Here is a 17032-nt window from a genome sequence, read left to right as displayed (position 1 = left end):
GGGGAGCGATCTCCTACACTGGCCGTACACCACTGGTGATCGTCGAGGGGACACTGAATAGTGCACGGTACATCGAAACCGTCATCGAACCCATCGTTCTACCATTCCTAGACCGGCAAGGGAACTTGCTGTTCCAACAGGACAATGCACGTCCGCATGTATCCCGTGCCACCCAACGTGCTCTAGAAGGTGTAAGTCAACTACCCTGGCCAGCAAGATCTCCGGATCTGTCCCCCATTGAGCATGTTTGGGACTGGATGAAGCGTCGTCTCACGCGGTCTGCACGTCCAGCACGAACGCTGGTCCAACTGAGGCGTCAGCTGGAAATGGCATGGCAAGCCGTTCCACAGGACTACATCCAGCATCTCTACGATCGTCTCCATGGGAGAATAGCAGCCTGCATTGCTGCGAAAGGTGGATATACACTGTACTAGTGCCGACATTGTGCATGCTCTGTTGCCTGTGTCTATGTGCCTGTGGTTCTGTCAGTGTGATCATGTGATGTATCTGACCCCAGGAATGTGTCAATAAAGTTTCCCCTTCCTGGGACAATGAATTCACGGTGTTCTTATTTCAATTTCCAGGAGTGTATTTTGATATTCCGCTGAAGCTAAGAAGACTATTTCGTACTGCAAAGCAAACTCCATGATCACGTCTTTCTCCAGTGTCTCTCCTTTTCCAGAAAAAAGTGTAATTATCTTCACGCAGACTGCCTTCCCTTGAGAGAGGAGTTTCCTGAAATGCAGCCACATCAACGTGAAGACGTAGCAGTTCTCTGTCGACTACGGCTGTTTTTCTGACCGTAGGGGAAGCATCTGCTGCTCCATACACCCATAGAAGCGCAAGGTGGAGGACGAACAAGTATCTTAACTCCTTCTTGAGGCGGGCGATAACCAGTCAATTAGCTGCACTGGACCATACCACCAACGAGAGTCAACCCTGGCGCCCGCACATATGCCCTCAGCGCAAGATTTAAAACCGGTAACTGCGACTCTCCGTGTTGTTATCTGCACCTTTGCAGGCGCAGGCGGAGTGTCCTCTCTACAGTCACTGCAGAGCCTGGGACGTATTTAAGAACGACAAGGTTGTCCAGCATTCATGGCTTTCTCTAGACCAAAGCAAATGTTTCCACAGGAGCGACAGGTTGAGTGGGTTGCAGGAGATACTGACTCGTTCAGGTTGAACCCTACTGTCGCCGGCGATACTCTGGTCCGTTGCCCATTCCGTCAAGCATATGCGCCGTACCGAAGTCCTCCTTCTGAGCCGTAGCTGCCGTTGAGGATTTAACCCATAACCTTGGACTAGCGACCTGCATCACACCCCTCAGAACTGGACTGAGACAGGTAGTAAACTGGAAGACACCCTCAGGTGTCGAAATCTGATGCTGTTGGGGTCGAAAAAACAAGAGCTGGCCCAGGTAGGCCAAAAGGAAAGAAAACAGAAGGGGCCTGACACAAGAAAGTAGAAGCAATGTCAGAATCAGCTTGGGGCTTCGCGGACGCGACCAGCGAACTTCTAGATGAAGTTCCCTGTGCGATAAGATAGGTGCCTTAATACTGGTCGGAATCATGCAGAAAAGTATATTAAAATACAGGGTTTCAAGTAAAAATAAAATTACTAAGGAAAGTATAGTTGAAACATAGATTAAATCTGCGTGCTGGACCGAGACTCCAGCTGGAGACTCAGCGTTTCTCGGGCATGTGCTCTACCGACTGAGCTACCGAAGCATAACTCACAGCTTTACATCCACCAGAACCTCGCCTCCCACCTTCCAAATTTCACAGAAACTCTCCTGCGAACCGTGTAAGACTGACCCTCCTGGAAGAAAGCATAAGGGAAGACATGGTTTTCCCACAGCCTGGGGAATATTTACAGAATGAAATTTTCACGCTACAGTGGAGTGGGCACTGATATGGAACTTCCTGGAAGATTAAAACTGTTTTCCAGGCCAAGACTGAAACTCGGGAATATTACATTTCAGGGTCACGTGCATTATCGACCGAGATACCCAACATAACTGTCCTCACAGCTTTACTTCCACCAGTACCTCGCCTGCTACCTTCCATAATTCACAGAATCTGTCCTGCGAAAATTGCATAACTAGCACTACGAACAAAAAGGATATTGCAGAGACATGGCTTAGAAACAGCCTGGAGGACGTACAGAATGTGAAGTACAATCAAACAATTAAAATTAAAGATGTTAAAATAGTTTATATTAAACTGAGTGAAAGTACAAATCCGCAATAGCTGTTTATTACGTTTTTCTCTGTATGATGACCCTGGAGGTATATCTTTAGGTCATATCCGACTATAGAATGAAACTACGTAAGTAAAAGCACCAATGATCAACATAACTAGCCGAACAAAGTTCACAGTAAAGCGACGTACAAAACTAATACTTCAGGTGCTACGATTTTCAAGGTACAAAACATTTCACTCCTTGGTAAAACCATCGATGAACCGACAGATGGGCATCCGACCCGAAACGTACATGACCAATAAAACGTCTCCAAAGCTCTCTGAAACGACGAGCCCGTACAGCAGACGACAACCCGCATTTGATAGGATAAAATCTATGAGCACGAAATATTTCAGAATGAACGTAATGTAAATTAAAACGTACCTCGCGGTGCCGGTAGAAACAAAGAATTAAAAGACATACAATCCTTGGGAGTCGTCAACATACTAAAATGTACTAGCAGGGGATAAATAGAACTGCACGTTACAGAGCCAGTCCCACACAGGAAACTGTGAAGCCGAGAACGCACCATCTCACCGCGGGCTGAAAATCTCAACATCAAGCGGTGAAAACCAAAGTAAAGGAATCGCAGACCAGACCTTGGAAATTACAGTAAGAAAATGAATCTCAGAGTTAAATAACAGTCCAGTACAAGAGCAGAAAATATCACCAGTTACACTTATGAAGAAGTATGATATGCTTAAAAATACTTGCAGCCAAGGAAACTGAGCTATCTGGTTACATCCACAAGATAACAGAACCCAGCTGAAGTCCTAGACCTTGATGACAAAGTATATTAAACCCATAAAAATTGTTAAAACATTTTTTATAAAAAATATGAGATGTACAAAAAATATCTTAAAAATAAAATAAATAAAACAGTACTAAGTAATAGTAGACCAAGTCCACGTAAAAAAAGTCTTGGCATTTCTTAAAACAGTCCAAATTTACGTGGAGAATAGAGAGATCATACGATGGGCCGCAGTGGTAGCTGAGAAAGAGTCATTTATGGACCAAAATTAATCTCTCTATTTAATCTCTCAAGATTATTACTTATCCAGTATGAATGGAAACACAGATGAACCCTATCACTAGGAAGGCGACTGTAAGTAGTCAATATTCAATTGACCCCCAAGGTCTTAGGTCCATCTGGCTGTTCAATATCTGTGAAGGGAACTCGTTGATAGCCCGAAAATGTGCATCTCTTCTAAAATATCTTGCACTGTCCCTTTAGTCTTAATGTACAAAATGTCAAGATTGTTTTCTATACTCGTTACCAAATGACCAGCTTCCCTCAGATGTAATAACAAGGCAGAACTTGGGTTGTTCACATTGACCTTGGGAAAACATTTGTGCGGCTCCACACTGCGTTGTTGCCACATTTATTCAAGATGGTGTATCCAAGATGGCGGCCATAGATGTAGCAATGTCGCATTAATGTTATGGTGGGAAAATAGGTCAACTGGGCTATCTCCACTGACCTAGGCCCTCCCCTCTCCCCTGCCTTCTTTCCCCACCCCTCCACTCCCACATCTGGAAATTGGCAGGAAAAGGACTCAGTCTGTGCTGGGCTGCAGATAAGATGGATGTAAGTATGCATTGTTTACTAAAATGATTTGAGTTATCATGGACAGTAGCTCCATCGTTCACCATGAGGCCCAGAGTTCAACAGACCTAGTACACAGCACCACTATCAGAGGGCACTGTCGTTTCTCCCCTCTTCCCTCCCACTCACCTGTGATGTAGTCCAAAATGGCAGTCTGCAGAAGTTGGCGGAAAAGGGACTCAGTCTGTCTCTAGCGGCTGGGCTGGAGGGATGGATGTAGTTGTGTACTGTGTTCAGTGAATGAGCTGTCTGCACTGGAGAAGGAGGAGTATACTAGCATCTGAGGAGAGTGTCAATAGCAATGCTATTTAGTGATGTGAATACGATTCATGAAATAATGAAGATGGGACTAAGTTACACTTCTCAGCTCTGATAAATGTGTGTGCTGTAACCATGGATCATTCGATAAAAGTCCAGTCAGAAATGCTGGTGGTGAGCAGGCATGAATTTAATACATGTACTACATGCAAACACACTACTGAGGACTGTATCCATAGCCTCCTACACAATGAGTGGAAAGAAAAGATACTGGACGAGTGTGTGCTGAATACATTTTGACACATAATGGCAAAGCAGTCAGATGGCGTGAACATGCATTTCAGTACTGACACAATTAGATGCTTGCCTACTTCTTTTGAAAGTGTATTACACCCCATATCAAATTTGTCCATTCCACTATGAACCATAGGTGTTCAGCTTCAGGGTTGGAGACCAAATGAGTTTTATCACAACACCGCCACCAGTCCACTGTCAGCCCTCCCCCCCCCTACCCCCGCCCCCATCCTGTGACATAGTCGAAGATGCCAAACCAGAAGAAAGAGGTCAGAAACCAATAGGCATCCTCAATCCAGTCATATGTTAGGCTTAAGCCAATAGGGTGGCAGTATCTCGATTGGAGGGGATATAGGGCAGGCTCAGCAGCTCTGTGACTTCAGTCTCGCTCAGTCAGCCATAAGCAGAAGAAGAAGAAAGAGAAGAAGAAGAAGAACCATCAAGCGTCCACAGCAGTTGTGATCCAGCACAGCCCTGCAGAACAGGAAGTTCTGTAGTTAGCATTATTATTATTATTATTATTATTATTATTATTATTATTATTATTATTATTTGTTTTCATGCCTTGGCCCATATGTGATGTTTCCTCCTCTTTCTTCAGCAGTAGCCTTAGACACAATCAAGCCTGCAGCGGAGAGCGCCAACATGTCGACCTCTGCCATGTCCAGACCTGCAGCAACCTGTACAGACCAAGTGGGAGCCTGTAGAGCACGTAGTCCACTTGCTGAAGCAGGACATGGAGCTTTTATTGTCTGTCCCACTCATCGATTTCTATGACGAGGACATGCAGTCTGTTCCCAACACATCGAATGCTTCTATTGGTCCTAAACAAAAGCAAGATGGAGGACAGTACTGGTCACAGACATATGACCCATCCCAACAGAACATTCCTGTGTTAGTGCTGGCACAGAGTGCAGGTGCTGTGGATAAGAAGGTATCAAGTGTACCCATGGTCTTCGGTTCCATATACAATTAAACTCGAAGTGGAACTAGCCATGTAAACATGGGTATAAAAGCACATCATGACTAGGGCTTGCATGTGAGGACAGAAACTGAAAATGCATCGAATGGTGTTAAAGTACCTATTTCTGAGTTCGACAGGGACGAAATATGTCGTGGAGAGTGCTACATCAATCAGCAGAAGACTACAGAGGATTAGCCAACTCGTACTCCCCCAGATATTCGCCTTACTGGTGTGACACTATCTATTCAATGTATGATGACCCTACATTATGCGTGAAATCGGGTGACAAGTGTGTTTACCTATGACACGCCTCAGTTATGAACTTATACGAGCTGGATACTACGTTACACCTTTCATTGGAGAGACCGAGCCTTTGCTTGTCAAGCATAGACTCCACATACAATGATGCTGTAAACTTTCTGTGTGTGCTTAATGTACATATTGATGATTTGGATCACTACCTTCGTTTGCACATGAATGCAGAGCCAAAAGAGAAACAGGTTAAATGTGCATACGAAAAACCCAAGTATTGTGAGATACCCATTGGCTTGAAGGAGATACGTGTGGAATTTACTGCATATTAAAAAACTTTGTTTGGGAAATACTGTACAGGTGCAAAGAAGCAGGCAAAAAATTTCTGAAGTATGATATTTAAATAAATAAAGTATGTATATATAATCTCAAACTGTGATTGTGTTTCATTTCATACCTCTCTCATTATTGTATTACACTTATTAGTATCATTATATTCAATGCTGCACCTATAATCATGAACAAGCAGATAATTGCTTCAAAAATCTCCTCACCAATTACTGACAAAAGAAATGATAAAGTTAGTCCTCATGGGTAAAATATATAGCTAATTTCTCTATGCACCCAGTACATCTCAGTTGGTTAAGTAATGGGAATATAGTTGCTATACACACTATTACCATCGTTGTGTCTTCAGGCAAGAGAGCTCTTCATGCTACTCTATCCTGTACAAACTTCTTCTTCATTTCCAAGTAACTACTGCAACCTACATCCTTCTGAATCTCCTTAATGTATTCATCTCTTGGTCTCCCTGTATGATTTTTAGCCTCCATGCTACCCTCTAATACAAAACTGGTGATCCTTTCATGCCTCAGAACATGTCCTACTAACTGATACTTTCTTCTAGTCAAGTTGTGCCACAAATTCCTCTTCTCCCAATTCCGTTCAGTACCTCCTCATTAGTTACGTGATCTACCCATCTAATCTTCAGCATTCTTCTGTAGCACCACATTTCGAAAGCTTCTATTCTCGTTTTGTCTAAACTATTTATCACCCATGTTTCAGTTCCATACATGGCTACACTCCATACAAATACTTTCAAAAAAGACTTCCTGACACTTAAATCTCTAGTCGATGATAACAAATTTCTCCTCCTCAGAAACGCTTTAATTGGCATTGCCAGCCTACATTTTATAACCTCTCTACTTCGACCATCATCAGTCATTTTGCTTCCCAAATAGCAAAAGACTTCTACTACTTTAAGTGTCTCGTTTCCTAATCTAATTCCCTCAGCAGCACCTGATTTACTTCGACTACCTTACATTATCCTCGTTTCAAATTTGTTGATCATCTTATAACCTTCATTTATGACACTGTCCAATCCGTTCAACTGCTCTTCCAGGTCCTTTGCTGTCTCTGACAGAATTACAATGTCATCGGCACACCTCAAAGTGTTTATTTCTTCTCCCTCGTATTTAATTCCACCTCCAAATTTTTCTTTTGTTTGTTTACTGCTTTCTCGGTATACAGAATTAATTAGATTGTGGATTTGCTACAACCCTGTCTCACTCCCTTCCCAACCACTGCTTCTCTAACATGCCCCTCGACTCTTATAACTGCCATCTGGTTTCTGTAAAAATAGTAAGTAGCCTTTCGCTCCCTGTATTTTACCCCTGCCACCTTCATAATTTGAGATTTAGTATTCCAGTCAACATTATCAAAACCTTTTTCTAAGTCTACAAATGCTAGAATTGCAGTTTTGCGTTTCCTTAATCTATTTTGTAAGATAATTCGTAGGGTCAGTATTGCCTAACATTTCTATGGAATCAAAACTGATCTTCCCCGAGGTCGGCTTCATTCAGTTTTTCCATTCGTCTGTGAAGAATTGGTGTTAGTATTTTACAGCCGTGACTTATTAAACTGATAGTTCGATAATTTTTACAGCTGTCAACGACTGCTTTCCTTGGGATTGGAATTATGGTATTCTTCTTGAAGTCTGAGGGTATTTCACCTCTCTCATTCATCTTGCTCACCAGATGGTATGGTTTTGTGAGGGATGGCTCTCTGAAGGTTATAAGTAGTTCTAGTGGAATGTTGTCTACTTCTGGGACCTTGTTTCGACTTAGGTCTTTTAGTGCTCTGTCAAATTCTTCACGCAGTATCATATCTCTCATATAATCTTCGTCTACATCGTCTTCCATTTCATAACATTGCCCTCAAGCACATCGCCCTTGTATAGACCCTTTATATTCTACTTCCAACTTTCTGCTTTCCCTTCTTTGATTAGAACTGGGTTTCCATCTGAGCTCTTGATATTCATGCAAGTGGTCCTCTTTTCTCCATAGGTCTCTCTAATTTTCCTGTAGGCAATATCTGTCTTACCCCTAGTGATTTGCACATCTACATCCTCACATTTGTCCTCTAGCCATCCCTGCTTAGCCATTTTGCACTTCCTGTCGATCTCATTTTTGAGACGTTTGTATTCCTTTTTGCCTGCTTCATTTACTTCATTTCTATGTTCTCTCCTTTCATCAATTAAATTCAATATCTCTTCTGTTATCCAAGGACTTCTTGTAGCCCTTATCTTTTTACTTATTTGATCCTCTGCTGTCTTCAATTTTTCATCTCTCAAAGCTACCCATTCTTCTACTGTATTTCTTTCCCCCGTTCTTGTCAATCGTCCCCTAGTACTCACTCTGAAACTCTCTACAACCTCTGGTTCTTTCAGTTTATCCAGGTCCCATCTCCTTAAATTCACACATTTTTGTAGTTTCTTCAGTTTCATTCTACAGTTCATAACCAATAAATTATGATCAGAGTCCACATCTGTCTTACAATTTAGAATCTGATTCCTAAATCTCTGTCTTATCATTATATAATGTATCTGAAACCTTCCAGTGTCTCTAGGCCTCTTTCATGTATACAACCTTCTTTCATGATTCTTAAAACAAGTGTTAGCTATGATTAAGTTATGCTCTGTGCAAATTTCTACCAGTTGGCTTCCTCTTTAATTCCTTGCCCGCATTCCATATTCACCTTCTACGTTTCCTTCTCTTCCTTTTCGTACTATCGATTTCTAGCCCCTCATGACTATTAAATTTTCCTCTCCCTGCACTATCTTAATAATCTCTTTTATCTCATCGTCATTTGCGTAGCTAGTTGGCGTATAAACTTGTACTACTGTGGTAGGTGTGGCTTCGTGTCTGTCTTGGCTACAATAATGCATTCACTATGCTGTTCGTAGTAGCTTACCCGCGCTTCTATTTTTGATTCATTATTAAACCAATTCCTGCATTAATCCTATTTGAATTAAGTCTTGTTCCTCCCGCCAGCGAACTTCACTAATTCCCTCTATATCTAAGTTTAACCTATCCATTTCCCCTTTTTAAATTTTCTAACCTACCTACCCGATTAAGGGATCTGGCATTCCACGCTCCGATCCGTAGAACGCCAACGTCCTCCTGAGTAGTCCCCGTCCGGAGATCCAAATGGGAGACTATTTTACCTCCGGAATATTTTACTCAAAAAAACGACAGCATCGTTTAACCATACAGTAAAGCTGCGTTCCCTCGGGAAAAATTACTTCTGTGGTTTCCCCTAGCTTTCAGCCGTTCACAGTGCCAGCACAGCAAGGCTGTTTTGGTTAATGTTACAAGGCCAGATCAGTAAATCATCGAGACTGTTGCGCCTGCAACTGCTGGAGAGGCTGCTGCCCCTCTTCAGGAACCGCACGATTGTCTGGCCTCTCAACACATACCCCTCCGTTGTGGTTGCACCTACGGTACGGCTATCTGTATCGTTGAGGCACGCAAGCCTCCCCACCAATGGCAAGGTCCATCCTTACTAGTGTATATTTCTGTACATGTCAACTACTTGTCAGTATCTGACTTATTATGGCAGGGTGGGTGAAACATCATCTCATGGACTATTTTGTCGATGACCGGTCAAGTCAAGATGCAAAAGAAAACCTGAAGAAGTAGAATAGAATACTCCTTCCTCATAACATGCGAGCACCTATTGTAGGTTCATGAAATTGTGGCAAGACTAATGTCCTCAAGACGCTGCTAACACACGTAGCTGGAGTCCGATTTGTACATATTTGCTTGATCTCTAAAACACTCTTTCAGTCCAAGTATCATCCATTACAGGAGATATTGCGCCGTGTGAAAGGCATTACATACGCGTCATTAAGTGAAAGCGGTGATATCCGTCCACCTGAAGAAGCAAAGCCAAACACTGTCTTCATATTTCACGATGTTGCTGTGGAAAACCAAGACCAAATTAGAAAATATTTCTGTTCGCTCGTCATACGGGTGCTGATATATTTTATATAAACAAAAGACATTCCAGAATCCTGAAACAGTTGATTAGAGATATTGCAAACCTGATTATAGCCTTCAAAAAGAAAATATTTATTTAAAACCCATTTACCATGCGCATGTAGGAACTGACATGCCGTTCAATGATTTTGTAAAGATATGTGGTGATCGCCGGAATCACTCACAGTATTGGTTTCTCGTTATTGATGAAAGAAGAAAACTGAATGATGGTAGTTGCCGGCCGGGGTGGCCGAGCGGTTCTAGGCGCTACAGTCAGGAACCGCGCGACCGCTACGGTCGCAGGTTCGAATCCTGCCTCGGGCATGGATGTGTGTGATGTCCTTAGGTTAGTTAGGTTTAAGTAGTTCTAAGTTCTAGCGGACTGATGACCTAAGATGTTAAGTCCCATAGTGCTCAGAGCCATTTGAACCATTTTTTGATGGTAGTTACAGGTGAAACTTCCAAGGGTTTTGTATATAGGGTATCCCATTTATCTTGACCACCCTAAATAACTTTGTTCAGATGCAAATTACAAAATACTTCAAGCAAATGTTCTTTATCCGTCACTCGGACATCAGTCAGCATGATTGCCGTCGTTGTAGCTTTGTTTTTTTTTACAGAGATATGAACAGTGATATCATTTTTTAAATGTAACTCTGTGTTTCTTATTAGGTAATTCATTCCCTCTCCTAAAGACACATTCAGAAATGTATCACAGTGTACCATTCACTGAAACACAACGTTATTAATTACATAACACAATATTGTGATTGAGCCCGGGATCACAAACTCGTCCACTTGCTGGAGTCGTCAAAAAACAAATGAAAATCAAGTAAAAACATAACACAAAATTGACTTTGACTCTCCTGTACCATGCCCAGGAGTAGACCAGTCAAAGGTGCTCAAAGTGGTGACCCTGGACTTCGATACTCTGGTGCACTCATTGAATGAAATAATTATTTACTGTGAATGTATGCTTTCCCGGCGTATACAGCTGGCGAAGAGTTCTCGGGCTTCCAGCCGGGTTTCCAGCCGGGTGGACACCGCCACCCGGCTGGAAGCCCGAGCACTCTTCGCCAATTATTTACTGCTTTCAGTGTTGCCTGCTGAAGAGAACTACAAGCAAGCACGATACGTTCCTGTATACTGCGATAGGCAACGTCTTTAATGCATCCCCCCCCCCCCCAAAAAAAAAAAAAATCCAGAGGATTTAAATCGGGAGACCTTGTAGGCCAAGTAACTGTTCCTCCTCGACTAATCCGTCTGGCAGGATATCTTCGGTTCAGAACACGACGTGCACGCAAGGCATTATGTGCTGGATGTCCATCGTGTTGATACAACAGAAGCATTCTGGTTCTTAGCGGCACTTCATCCAGAAAAGGAGAAACAATTCGTCTGAGGTAGGAGGCATACGCTGTGCCGTTTAGACTACCATTGATGAAATAAGGGCCAATAACTGTAGTGCCAAGCATCTCATACCAGACGTTAACTCTCCACTGGCTGCGAAAATTTAGGCTATCGTGTATGAAGTTGGAGGTATGCTGAGGGAGATAGAGACGTATTACCAGACTGTTGTGAGAATCATCAGTGAGGAGGCATACGCTGTGCCGTTTAGACTACCATTGATGAAATAAGGGCCAATAACTGTAGTGCCAAGAATCTCATACCAGACGTTAACTCTCCACTGGCTGCGAGAATTTAGGCTAGCGTGTATAAAGTTGGAGGTATGCTGAGGGCGCTAGAGACGTATTACCAGACTGTTATGAGAATCATCAGTGTATTAAATGAGTTAGTTAATGAAATCGCTAAGAATGTAACCGATTAAAGTGAAAAGGTCGAGGCTCTTGAAGGTGAAATAGATGTAGAGGCCCTTGTTGCTGAGAAGAAGGAGCAGGAACATAGTAAATGGAAGAAAAGCGGATATATGAAGCCTCACGCTGCAGAGACGCATGATAAGTATACACAGTGACATCAACGAAGCATAAAGTCATTCAAGGGTAGAAAGCCGTTCGAGAGAAATTGCGGATGCCAAGGTTAGGGCATACGGATCGATAGGAAACACTAAGAAAGACGTTTCAGCCGGTTACTGAATTTCTCAGGCAGCTCTCAGCAAAAACAAAACCACATGATAACGGTGGTGTTGACATTGACGAATTCATTATGCATCACGTCTCTGGCCAGACAGAACATTCGGTGTTAGCAAGGGAAGACAATACATATTGCGTACGCAACCTATAAATTTAACTGATGACACAGTACAGAATGGCGATAGGAGATTTGAGAGAACACCTGACTTAATGAATTTTCTTTTCCTAATACCCACCAAAAACCCATACATTATTCAGTTAATGATAGGGAAATGTACCGCTGATACTGTTGTGACTTGGCAAGACAGCCAAGCGACTATGTTTGGTAGCCGAAAGGCACGCGTTAAGCTCCCGCAGGCTGGCGTGAGGTCTGCAACAGTTAAGGGAATTTATAGTATCAAGAAAAGTGCGTAGCTTCTGGAATACTTAACTTTAATTCATAATTGGTGAACATCGGTCAGACGGTACAGGCATCACAAGATAAATAGCAAATGATAATGGCGCCTTGCTAGGTCGTAGCAAATGACGTAGCTGAAGGCTATGCTAACTATCGTCTCGGCAAATGAGAGCGTAATTTGTCAGTGAACCATCTCTAGCAAAGTCGGCTGTACAACTGGGGCGAGTGCTAGGAAGTCTCTCTAGACCTGCCCTGTGGCTGCGCTCGGTCTGCAATCACTGACAGTGGCGACACGCGGGTCCGTCATATACTAGCGGACCGCGGCCGATTTAAAAGCTACCACCTAGCAAGTGTGGTGTCTGGCGGTGACACCACAGATACTGCATTAGAGTGATGTAAATGAGATGGCATAAAGCCTGAGCAGTAAGAAATATAAAACCATTATGAAATCAATACTCGGTGCTGAAAACAATAACAACAGCAGCAGCGGCGATGGTATTGACATTGACATTGAGCATAAAACAGTGAACATTAGAATCCCCATTTACATACAGGGTGATTATAATTAAAGTTAATCTTTCAAAACAATGCAGAAATAACACAACTGGTCAGAATGATGTAAAATTGCAACAACATATTATCGGAGAAGGGGAAAAACGTATGGCAGAAGAAAAAAATTAGTGTGAAACTTGATCAATAGATGGCGCTGTATGTGTCATAATACGTAAATGAAAACACCTGTCATCCGCACGACCCGATGAAGTTGGTATAAACACGCCGGGACACGGCTCTTCCTCGTTTCGCGTCTGCGACTTTTGCCATGACTGTCTCAATGCAGGATCGCGCTCTGCTTGTAAAGCTGTATTACGAGAATGATGACTGTTAACACGTCGCTCTGCAGAAGTTCCGGTCACTGAAGGGTTTGAAAAAACGCGTTGGTCCGAAGACTGCCGTGAGTCTGGAGAAATTTTGGTGTGCAACCTCGTGGAGGGAGGTTCAAATGACTCTGAGCACTATGGGACTTAACTTCTGAGGTTATCAGTCCCCTATAACTACTTAAACCTAACTAACCTAAGGACATCACACACATCCATGCCCGAGGCAGGATTTGAACCTGCGACCGTAGCAGTCGCGCGGTTCCAGACTGTAGCGCCTAGAACTGCTTGGCCACCCCGGCCGGCTCGTGGAGGGAGGAAACGAATTGATTCGACGTCAGTAGAGGCAGTGGCAACAGCAATGCAGGAGGAGACGAGAGGTGGTGTGCAAACGTGTAGTGCACGGAGAATTGCCCGATCGTTGGACGTTTCCGTGAGCACGGTGCGTAAAATTCTAGGAAACATCCTTCCTTGCTATGCATTCAAAGCTACCCATGTGCACGAGTTGCTTCCTGTTGACCTGCCATCAAGAGAGACCTTTACTTTGGAATTTCTTGCTCGCATGGAAGTGGACAATGACTGGCTGTGGAAGATTTTGTGGACAGACGAAGCCCACTTCCATCTGACAGGATATGTCAAAACACAGAATTGTCGAATATGGGCAACGGAAAATGCACTCGCAGATCAACCAGTATCACTTAATCCTGAAAAGGTCACTGTGTGGTGCGTGTCTTACGGCATCATTTCTCATAGGGCAAAATTTCTTCTTAGAGACAGGTGATTCCGGTCCTGTTACCCGTTACCTATACCGTCACTAGTACGCGCCATGAGTGTCTTTCGCGCAACGACGTGATTCCAGCTCTCCAACAGCGTGGACTTGTGGGTAGAATCATTTTTATGCAGGATGGTGCACCTTAGCACATTACAAATCCAGTAAGGCAGCTGCTGAAGTGCCATTTCGAAAATGCTAGAATTACCAGCCGTTATTTCCCTACAGCCTGGACGTCCCGATCACCTGATCTTAATCCGTGTGACTTCTGGCTGTGGGGCTATGTGAAAGGTGTTGTGTTCCGGTTGCAAACTTAGCTGTATTGAAGGCAGGCATTGCACAACACATTCTGAACGTGACCCCGGAAACACTTGGATCAGTTGTGGAACATGCAGCTTCTCGATTTCAACCATCAATAGCATATTGAACATGTTTTGTGTCAGTCACAAGGAAATTAATAATCTGATTTGATCTTGATTGATCCTTTTTGTGCGGTTTTTGGTCTCAGGACAATTAAAAACTGATTTTTCCCATCCGAAGTGATATGACCCTGCCATGGTGGAAGGGCTTACGTAACTGACAGTAACACACCTGTAAACCCATGCACACTGAGTACTACAGTTTTCTTAACGTGAAACGTACACGTTAGGCATTGTAGTATGATTCATTTGCCATTTATATTCGGCCACTATTAAATTATGATGCTTACAGCTTCATCTATTGCTATATTTTCTAACTATTTATTTATCTTTTGCCATACGTTTCCCCCCTCTCCGATAATATTCCGTTGCAATTTGACGTCATTCTGACCAGTGGTGTTATTTCCACAGCGGTTTGAAGGTATAACTTTAATTATAATCACGCTGCATATACTTGTTACTGCAGAAATCTTATAAATAACTTTTTATGTTCACCTATGATGACTTTCACGATTCTAAGCCCAATATTTACCGATTCAGTGCTCAAGTAGCTTTCAGTTTGTGCCTCAGTTGGATTCCATTCATTAATTACTTGGGTCATAGCTTATTCCGCGACAAATCAGGGCATTTTAGGATTCACTTATTCTAGTCCCCCAAGTTTTAAACTGAGAGACCACCTCACAATGGACAGCAACAAGTGTTTAGCTCGTGGCAGCATTAGGCGCTGCTGTTTAATTACTGTGACAGTGGGTGGACAGCAGCTGGTGGCTGCCGCCTCTCAACGTCCAGCGGCCAGAGCAGAGTAGCGAGCGGCTTCGGTTTCGGCTGTGGGTTGCGCAGACCGCTGTGTAGTGGACTGGGGCCCACGCCCACCCCATCTGCGGCCGGAAATTGAGGAGCGGCCCGAGATCTCTTCTGCAGTCCCCCAGGGGGACAGCCCGCCTACTCGCAACTCAGATAACGGCCTCCGGGCGGTCAGGATTCCTCGTGTATCGGACTAGCGATTCCTGCGTCACCAGTGCACACGTGCTCAAGTGCCTAGTGGCTCATAAGACCAATAAAAGCGGAGGTGCAGATACATCATCTTTATTCTGCTTTGAGAGAAATAAAAATCAGTTCAAATACAAATTTGTCAACATTTTCAAGCTTTATAATCACTGACATTCCCGAGGCGATCTCGATTCATTTCTCACCACGGAAAATACGATCGAAATATACTTGGTTCCTCGTAAGTTCGTTCGTTCTGTTCGTGAGTTCTATCTATAGCGCCTGCAAACGCTGCACCACCCATGATCTCCAGGATAACACAATTGCCTAACCGTTACTGCGACGCAGGGGTTGACATCCTGACGTGCCATCGGAGATGTCAGCGTGTGTTTGTGCCTGGCGTTGGATGGAACCGCATGAACGTGTGTTTACAACGTATGTAAAGAAAGAAGAGACATTTCTGATATCTTTACTATCGTAAAGAGAAAATCGCTCACAATGCCGGCAGAAGATTTTTGCTGTATATGGGGACGATGCACTAAGGCCTCGAGAATGTCAGAAGTGGTTTAGTCGATTTCGAGCTACGAATTGTACCCGAACAGACAAGCATTGACCTGGATAGCCAACGGCTATCGGATTGATGACTAGACAGTTAATAATCCACGAAAGACAACATGATTGTGGGCATTGGAGCTCAGCGTCATTGGGCTACTGTAGCCTGGAAATTGGAGAAGCTGGGTTAGGCAAATATTCGTGATGTATGATTTCCTCATCAACTGAGTGTAATGACTTGGATTCAGGGCGTGTCTATCTGTGACTCCTTATTGAAACGCAATCAGAATGCTCCTTTTCCGGAACGACTGGTAACTGAAGGTGAGAAGTGGATTGTGTATAACAAGTCCCGGAAGACTAAATGGTGGCGCAACACAGGGTAGCCACTACTGTCGGTTTCTAAACTAGGGCTGCATCCGAAAAACGTTTTGCTGTGCATCTCGTGTGATTGAAAAAGCATGTTCTATTACGGATTTGTTCGGAATGAGACCATCACTTCCGACAAATACTGTTCACAGTTGGATCGTCTCAAGGCAGCCACTGATTTGGGTCACGATATCGTGTTTCACCGAGACAATGCCAGACCACATACATCTATGGAGACCCGTCAAAAGTTGTGTTCTTTTGCGTGGGATGTGTTACCCCAACCGAGGTATTTGCCAGACATTATCCCCTCCAACTTTCAACTATTCTGTTCCCTGTAGAATTTCCTGAATGGCAAACGCCTCACCTCTTGGAGGACGCCAGACTGAACCGTGAAGTGTTCATCAATATGAAAACCCCACATTTTGGAAGAATGGCAGTTGTAAGCTTATTTGAAGTTTCATCATCACAAATGGTGGCATTATTCTAATCCTTTCCTCTATAGGTATCAGAGCGGTGAGTAAAAGGTCTCTGGTGGAGTTTCTCCGCATTGGCGTTTTCGGAGGGTTTATCTATGGTCATAACTGGTTCGCCTTTCCACTTTCTGGCCTTTGTCAACCTTCTTTTTCAAGCAGAGTTACAGGGCAGA

Source organism: Schistocerca cancellata, chromosome 2, assembly GCF_023864275.1.
Source record: "Schistocerca cancellata isolate TAMUIC-IGC-003103 chromosome 2, iqSchCanc2.1, whole genome shotgun sequence".
In the NCBI taxonomy this organism is placed as follows: Eukaryota; Metazoa; Arthropoda; class Insecta; order Orthoptera; family Acrididae; genus Schistocerca; species Schistocerca cancellata.
Note: the sequence above shows the minus strand (reverse complement) of the source record.